We start from the raw sequence: 8,673 nt of genomic DNA, 5'->3' as shown, positions 1-8,673 counted from the left end.
GTTTCTAGCCAGTCTAGCCAAAACTTGAGCTCAAGATTTAGTGAAAGATTCTATCTGGAAAAATAAGATGGAAAAGAGTGGAGGAAGACACCAGTTCTCTACTTCTGACACAGCCTCCTCTTCCCTTCTCTTCCTTTCCTTATAGGCCAGCAAAAAGCCTCTTCCTCCTAGATGATTTCCCAGCATCTCATTCTGCTTTTTAAACACTGTTAGTTATACATGCACCTGTTGCTATTTCTTTGGTTGACTGTAAACCCTTAAGATCAGTGTTTTCCTTCTACAACTAGGATAATTTACATAGTTAATTTATTTGACAACAGTTTATAAATATTAAAAGTTAAAGAATTGAGGGAAATAAGAAGGTCAGCAAGATACCCAGAGGGAACTGTACCCTCCTTCTCATTGGTTGCTCCAACAGCAATATATATTCTCCAAGGTATAACTCCATGACTGGAAAACAGAATCCTTAAGGTGGCAAGATCTTCTCATTCCTCTTTCTTCTGGACAAAGCAGCCTCAATTCAATGGTTGCTAGATGAAGTTAGGATACAACTTGGCAGAATGCACCTGCCAAGCAGCAGTTATTCTACCACTAGTGTCCATGAGTCCAATAAGGGGCACCACCCCCTCCCCATTGCACCTGATAGAAGAAATCAGAGTATTACCAATGATGTTTCACTCCCTCCAAGCCAATAACCATGTTCTGTGACTCTTCCTGGATGATATGAACAAAGCAATCTATGAGAGCCAAAGAAACTATTCAGATCAAGTTTAGCTTAGTGAGCCAGTGACTTGTAGGAAAATGTTTGAAGGTAGGTGTATCAGTGAAGAACCCCATGCACACCATGAATTCATGAAATCTGCAGTTGTTGAACTTTCTGACCTACTATAGACAACTCAGAGTATCTTCTCTCCCAGCAATTGGTCCTGCTTATACAACCTTAAGGAGGGGCCTTGTGACTTGTAAATTTCAGGAGCTTCTTGGGACTCAGTCTTGAACCTTCTACATTTAATTTGCCTCCTGAGTCTTAAGAAGACTGCCTCCAGGAGAGTGTGTTGCAGTAAGGAAATAAGTCTATAACACACCATATCCATACTTTACTTCCTAAAGCAAATCTCAGAGGACCTCTTCCTCTGTATTTCCAGCTCAGAGTCATTATTTATTTTGTGAATTTCAACATTTATCTCCACCCCAGCTACACTCCCTGTTCCTAGTCTCACCAGGAACAGATGCTGGTCACATCTGCTGTATGTGTATCCTCTTAAAAATTATTTTCAAACCCAGAGATCTGATGTGATAGTATTAGGGGGTATAACCTTTGGGATATAGTTAGGTCATAAAAATAAAAATTTTTGAATGGAATTTGTGTCTTTAAAGAAGGGGCATTTTCAGGGTGCAAGCTGCATTTGCTGCACACAAATGCAGCAGGGACATCATGAGCTCCTGACCAGCCAAGGCTACATACCTAGAAAAATATAGAATACACCTGGGAACTGGCCCATTCTCATTACTCTCTACCACTTGAAGAAAAACCAAGATGATTTTAAAAAGAAAAAAAACCTAAACAAACAAACAAACAGAAGCTGACCTTAACCAGAAATAAACTTTCCGGTACCTTGATCTTGAGGTGCTCAGCCTCCAGAAACATGAAAAATAAGCACCTGTTGTGTAATCTGTCCAATCAATGGTTTTCTATTATAGCAGCTCAGAAGATAGACAATATTCCAGGCAGAAGGGTCTCCAGACGTATCAATCTCTTCTTTGCTTAAAACCACTAGGCCTCAAAAATCTGTCCTTAACTGTATCTGCAGCCTCCCCTCTTGGTACCATCCTTTAATTCCATGCTTCACTCATACTAAACAGCAGACACCTTCCCTCTCAACAGTGAAGGCTCTCCCTGCTATACCCTATTCAATGTCAGCTATCTTCTTTGCCTTCTTTGCATCTGTGTTCTGAGTCTATTCTTTTTATGGTATTAGCCCCTCAATACTGCTATTTACTTCTGTGACATCTGCTTTCTCTGCCATGGTGAGACCTTTGCACCAGTGTCCTCCATGCCTAGCACAATACCTGATGTTATGTGGAAGCATGAACATTCTCATTAAATAAGTGAAAGCTAGAATACAACACACACCCCAATTAAAAGGCCCTGGGATAAATATAGTAGTACTCTGAAATGCTGTAAGACCAGATTTGTTTTGTTCTGTTTGATTTTTGTTTGTTGAGATAATGTCTTACTATATAGCCCAAGCAGACCTCAAACTATAATCCTCCTGCCTCAGTCTTCTGAGTGCTAGGAATACAAGTGTGTGACACCACTACTGGCTAGAAGACAGAAGGCAGGTTTTTTGTTGTTGTTGTTTGTTTTGTTTTGTTTTATTATGTTTTTTCTAATTTTACGTATCAATCTCAGTTCCCTCTCCCTCCCATCTTCCCATGCCATCCCCTCCCCCTCCCCCACATCCCATTCCTCATCCACTCCCTAGGGAGGGTGAGGCCTTCCAGGAGGGATCATCAAAATCTGTCAAGTCATTTGGGGTAAGGCCTAGACCCTCCCTCGTATCTCTAGGCTAAGGGAGTATCCCTCCATGGGGAATGTACTTCTGAAGTCCAGAAGGCAGGTTTTAAATAGTAGCACCACTCACCATTGTGATAATATTTTGCCTGAAAATTGGAATGCAAAGCTGGCCACACTAGCCATAGAGGCCAGGCAGTGGTGGTACACACCTTTAATCCCAGCACTCAGGAGACAGACACAGACAGATCTCTGTTAATTCAAGGCCATTCTGAGCTACACAAAATTGTTCCAGTCTAAAAGAGAAACAGAGCTCACATGAAGGTGATCTTAGCACTTAGGACTCCACGCTTTTAATCTCAGCACTAACTAGAGGGGACAAGAGAGGACAGGAGATGAGGGCAATCTGAGATTTGGTGGAGAGAGATGAAGTCTGAGGAGCAGTACAGTCTGGACATCCATTCCAAGAACAGAATCGCCCCTTGGTCTAAGCACTGGTAGAGGTGAGAACTCAGCAGTGGCTGGTTGCTTTGCTTATCTAATCTTTAGCCTTAATCTCAATATCTGACTCTGAATCAGATTAATAAGACCAAAGAGAATTAGTGCTACAGACCATTTTCAAATTATTTTCACTATTCCCTTGTCTTCAATTTCCTTAACTGAAAAATGGGGATGATAACACACAGGGTTGCTCTTAGATGTATGTGGTGTTATTTTACAATTTTAAAACCTTCTTTAGCCAGTTATGTTATATCACTTAACTTGATCCTCACAGTAACATTTTCATTTGGCAGTTGACAATTTTCATTTTGCATATAGGGAACTGAAGTGGATCAATGAAACACTATTTGCCATAGGTTACCTAACTAGTCACCAAAAGTTTGAGGTTGAGTTCCAAGTCTAGGAGTTCTCTACTACCACCAACCCCCAACCTGCTCCTCTCTTACAGCTCCAAAGGATGAAACAATGCTGGGACATGTATGTCATAGTCATGTAGCTAACGAATGGAGACACAGAACTTCTGAAGAGTTTTTTATGTATAAGGTAGTTTGGTTGGCAAAACTAAATCATGATAGGAAGAAATGGTTAAACAGTTGTTGACCTTGAAGGTAACCCTGTACTTGAATTTTTGGCCCCTTTTGTATCCTAATAGGATAATATCTATTGACATATCATTGTTATATGTATGTCACTAGACACCTTCAGTCTCCAAGATTAGCAGTAGCTGGATCTTTTTACTCCATATATACACTTCTGCCCATCATCAAACAGCTATCAAACTCTTACAAAATGCAGATGTCTGGCCAAATTAACCTGTCTGAGCCTTCATTTCTCCACTCTGTAAATGGGATTGATAATATCCCAGCACACAGCTATTATGAGAATTAAGCAAGATGATAAAATAGCTGTTGGTGGGCTGTTGCTAATGGAAACACATGCCCCAGCGCTCTACCCTAGGTCTGATGGTTTTTATTTTCATATGATGTCTGTTTTGCAGCAAGGCAAAGGACAGAGGTGAGCTTAGGAGCTTGCAAAGCACAAGAGTATTCTGGGATGTGTGGCCAGACAGAGTCCTGACACACTGGAAGAGTAACACAATGTTGGGCATTACCAGGTAAGCCACAACCTCATGACAATACATACAGAGCTAGCCAATAAGAAGCCCTAGTCATTGGCCAACAGTTTCAGAATTTAGTCTCTGAGTGTTCATTTGGGGCAAGGCGGCTGAGGACCAAGCTGTCGGGGTAAGGGTACTCGTAACAGGAATATTAAGGTTGTTGTTCTCTTTTAGCATTCTTTTCACAGAGATTTGGAAACATCTTTGAGGTCCAGAGCTTTTTGGAACTGTTCAATAATGGCAGTAATGCAGTAATGTTAGCTATGTTGTTGGTTGTTGCCTGAAGCCATAAACTTATCTTTTATACAAAAGGATGTTTTTAAGAAACAGAATCTCTCTATGTATCCCAGCTTGGTCTCAAACTTGCAGTTCTCCTGCCTCAGCCTCCCAAGTATTAGGTTTATAGGCATGTATTCCCACACCTTCACATAGAAGGAATTTGAAGAGAGGCTTTCCCAAGACCTTAGTGGACAGGAAGCCTGGATCAGTGATTGCTAAGAGAGGAGATCAAGAGCAAACTAGTTTTTTCTTTACTGAGCACAGTTAGGGTCAGGGCTCATCTGAAGCTTCTTTTTGGGAATTCCAAGAAACAACTAGAAGGCACTTTGAAAACATAAATGAAATCATCAAACAAGATATTATAAATATGAAGGACAGAATGACATCAGGCACTTAATAAAAATTCAGTATACATAAGCTCCTTAAGATGAATGCCCTTGATTATCAGACAGAGAACCCCTGTGCTGATAAGTCTTCTAATGCCACCTTTGCACTGAATTTGTGTGTGTGTGTGTGTGTGTGTGTGTGTGTGTGTGTGTGTGTGTGTCTGTGTGTCTGTGTGTCTGTGTGTCTTGAGCTATCTTTCATGAGTCCTCTTGTGGTTATGGTAGGTTTATTTTTTTTTCTTTAAAGATTAAATCATTTTTCCCCTTTATGTTCAACAAAGACAACAATCCTTTGGTTTTTGATAAATGTTTCTTTCCTTGTAGCAGGTGGATTTGCCAAGGGCACTAAGAGCTGTACTTTTAAAACAGAAGCCCAGCTGTTTGTATCTGCTGCATCTTTTTTCTCCTACTTTTTGCCCTGAAGGTTGGATTTTCTTTGCTTTGACAGGCTGATAACATGTGGATGGGAGAGAACAATTCTAACTAATAGACTAATTAGTGACACAAGCCTTTAATAACTGAGCATAGGAAAGTCATTCCCTACCCCCAAGTGATTAATTTATTTATTGCTGTTGTGCTGCATTAGGGTAAACTAGTCAACTTCTAGCTATTGACAACTTCAATCAATCCCTTTTCCTCATTTCCTTCCTTTCATTTGCTATAGTGTGCTCAGGCAGTATGGAAGAATGAATTCGGGTGACAGGCAGCTCTGGCAGATGTGCTAGGACCCTGATGTCACCATTTCTCACACCATTGGGAACTGTAGGAACTGTGAAAATCCAGCTACTCTAATATGCTTGCTTCTTAAAGGCCCTTTCTTTATGGACCCTTCCACCAATGGTTACAGCCTACTAGCTCTGTCTTTCAGAACCAGCCTACTATGGAGCTTATATGCATATATTGACATTCAATGACCTAGATTTCAATCCAGGCTTCCTCAGTGGCTACCTAGAGGAGATAAGACAAGTCCCTTCACTTCACTGTGCCTCAGTCAGTTTTCCCACTTGTAAAATATTGTAGAACTCTTATCATTGGGGCATGACATGGCCATTGCTATCTTGAAGTCAGAACAGCTGTAATCATTCACAATTGGCCCTCACAAGATCCGGCCTATTAACATTTCTTCCAAGAAGGTGAGTGAGGAAGGTCTAGCCATGCATTCCTGTCCCATGCCAAGCTTTGTGCAATCTTGCTCCAGCTTCATGTGGTTTTGGGAGGTGCTAGAGAATGTAGAACTTAAGTAAAGTTGTCATTTATGGTGTGGTGGGGCTTTTTGGTAATGGAGACCTTTGTGAGTCACCCATAAGTAACATGTAAGTGAACCTTCACTCATGCTCCTATATGCAAACCCAATAAACTCTGGTAAAAGCAATTCCAAGCTGAATAGATTTGCTTTTATGGCCTGTCATTGGTGTCCTATCTGGGGTAAAGATAGGTTTATTCAAGTCTCTCCAAGAAGAGTTGGGTAACAAGTGGGAATCCATTTGTTTCTCCTAAGGTTCATCTGAGGATTCAATAAAATAAGTTGTATCCAATATTTAGGGCATACTAAGCCCTCACTAGCTATTAAATGTACCTAGTATGTACAAAGATAATTTGATGAATGCTAGTAGAATAAATGAATAGCATAATTTATGAGTAAGTTATGAAACCTTGAAGTTCAAAGGGGTGAAAATAAGAAGAAAAGAATAATAAATCAAAATAATAAAGGCCTTTAGTTGAGTGCTTATCAATCAAGGTCTATGTTCTGAGCAATTTGCTTCATGTACATTCTTTCATCTAATCCCTTTGTAGCCTGAGTTTTATCAGCCTTCTTAAATCATGGTTTGTTGTTTGTTTTAAAAGACTGAAGCCACATACAAAATTATGTGAGAATTGTGTGTTCTTCCAAGATCTCCAAGGACTCCTGGGAAAAAGACAGACATATTCATGATTCCTTATGAGTTTCTGGGTCAGCTGAATTCAATGTCTTCCAACTGTTTCTGGAAGATGCTGCTATTTTTCTTTTAAGGCTTCAGAATGCAAGACCATTTTGTACAAAGATTTTTACTGAAATATATTGAAGGGGAAATTCATACATATTTTTCATAGTTCTGAATATTACTTGAAATGTTTGTAGTGAGATATTCACTCTGTCCACACCTGTTGCACTGACCACTCCCATTGGGGGTGCGGCCTGGGGGAACTAGGTGTGAGGTAGGGGACCCTGGAACACTCTCACTTACTAAACAGAGACACAGAACATCTGGAGACACCCTTGCGATGAAAACCTGCTAGCGTTCATCTGTCTCTGTTATAAGATATTTATCCCTAAGTAAACATCTATTCAGCTTATCTGTTTTTTCTGATCCTTATTATTCCACAAGAAATGTTTGTGTATGTTTGTTGGACTAAAATATTTTTGCTGTCTTTCTCCTCTGCTGGAGCTAGAAGCTCTATGAATGTCTGCTTCGTCTATCTCTAGTGCAGTCACTATACAGCGTGTACTCAATAAGACTTGTTGAATGGCTAAGTTGTGATAATAAAAAAAAAATCATTGGGCCATGAGTAGGTTTATAAGGAAATGAGTAGTATCCTATTGCACAAGATTGTTTGCCTATCCCTAGGCTTATGCCATAAAGAAACATAGGATTGATTTATCTAGAAGAGATAGAAAGGGGATAGTGTGTTTGCCCAGACTTGAGGGACAGTCATTTATCTACTTAGATGAAAAGCTGGCAAAAGAATCCATGTGAGCACCCATAATGAATGTAGATTCTCATAGCTTCCTGAGATTTTTGTTCCTAGGCTCAGGACATGCTAGGCTTTTGAATCTTGACACAGTACATAGTAGTGAAGTGATGCAAAAATGTAGTCACAAACTCGCTCTGAAACATCCCACTGGCATTGAGACACCCAACTGAAGGAACCTGGAGGCCTCTGCAGAAGAGCATTCTAAGATGAAAGGAAGCCTCACATTCACGACATCCTTCCTAAAGCCTCAGGAACTGAATTGAATATACAGTTAAAGTCCTTCCCACCATTACATTTCTATGGTTGTGTGTGCTGTGAATGAGATAAATTGTACTACACTGAAGGGTAGGGCAATATCGGAAAGAAACCGGACAAACTACTGGTGCTGAGGCTGAAGAGTAGAAACTCAGTAGGGCCAGCAGGTGGCGCCATTGCAGCATTATGATTTTCATGCCTCGAGGAAAAGAAATGCTTTAGGAAGCAAATGAGGCCTTTTAGAGTAAGCCATCCAGCCATCACAGCCACAACTCCATCTACCCCCCAGCACATATACACCTTTCCCCTAATTCCTACATCCTCAGAAACGCAGGGTAAAATGGTCCTAAGGGCCTGTTGCATCTTTTCTCCCTCTAAAGTTTCCAAGGACTCCATTCCTAGTACTTAGTACTTTCTAGTCCCCACTAACCAGGGTCAGACCCTTAACTAGTAATTCATTGCAAGACATGCTATTAAATGAGACTAACTAGACTTTTATGTTCAATCACTATCTTGCCTTTCCTCGATTCCCCCAAATAGCAACTATCTTTTGTGCAAGATCTAGCCTTGTCCCTCAGCTTCCTTAATCCTAGGGAGAAGACTCTATGAGTAAAGTTAGACAAAAGCCAGCAAGAAATGGGTTGGGGATATGTCTAGTTCTGAATAATCAACCTTTGTTTGGCCTTTAACTCACAGTGTACTGTTGGTACACTTAGGGGTTTTCCCAAAGGCCTCTGAAAACCCAGCAGCACCCACCCCTCTTCCACTTTCTGTGGCATGGGGGCAGGTCACCTGAAACTGGGTGGGCAAGTGCTTACATATGGGTGCTATATCTGGGGTTGGTGACCAGCTCCAGAATAGGCCTTACATAGTACTTCCTAGTTATA

The sequence above is a fragment of the Phodopus roborovskii genome, unplaced genomic scaffold (assembly GCF_943737965.1).
Source record: "Phodopus roborovskii unplaced genomic scaffold, PHOROB, whole genome shotgun sequence".
Classification (NCBI taxonomy): Eukaryota; Metazoa; Chordata; class Mammalia; order Rodentia; family Cricetidae; genus Phodopus; species Phodopus roborovskii.
The sequence above is the reverse complement of the archived record's forward strand: the minus strand, read 5'-3'. Positions refer to the sequence as shown.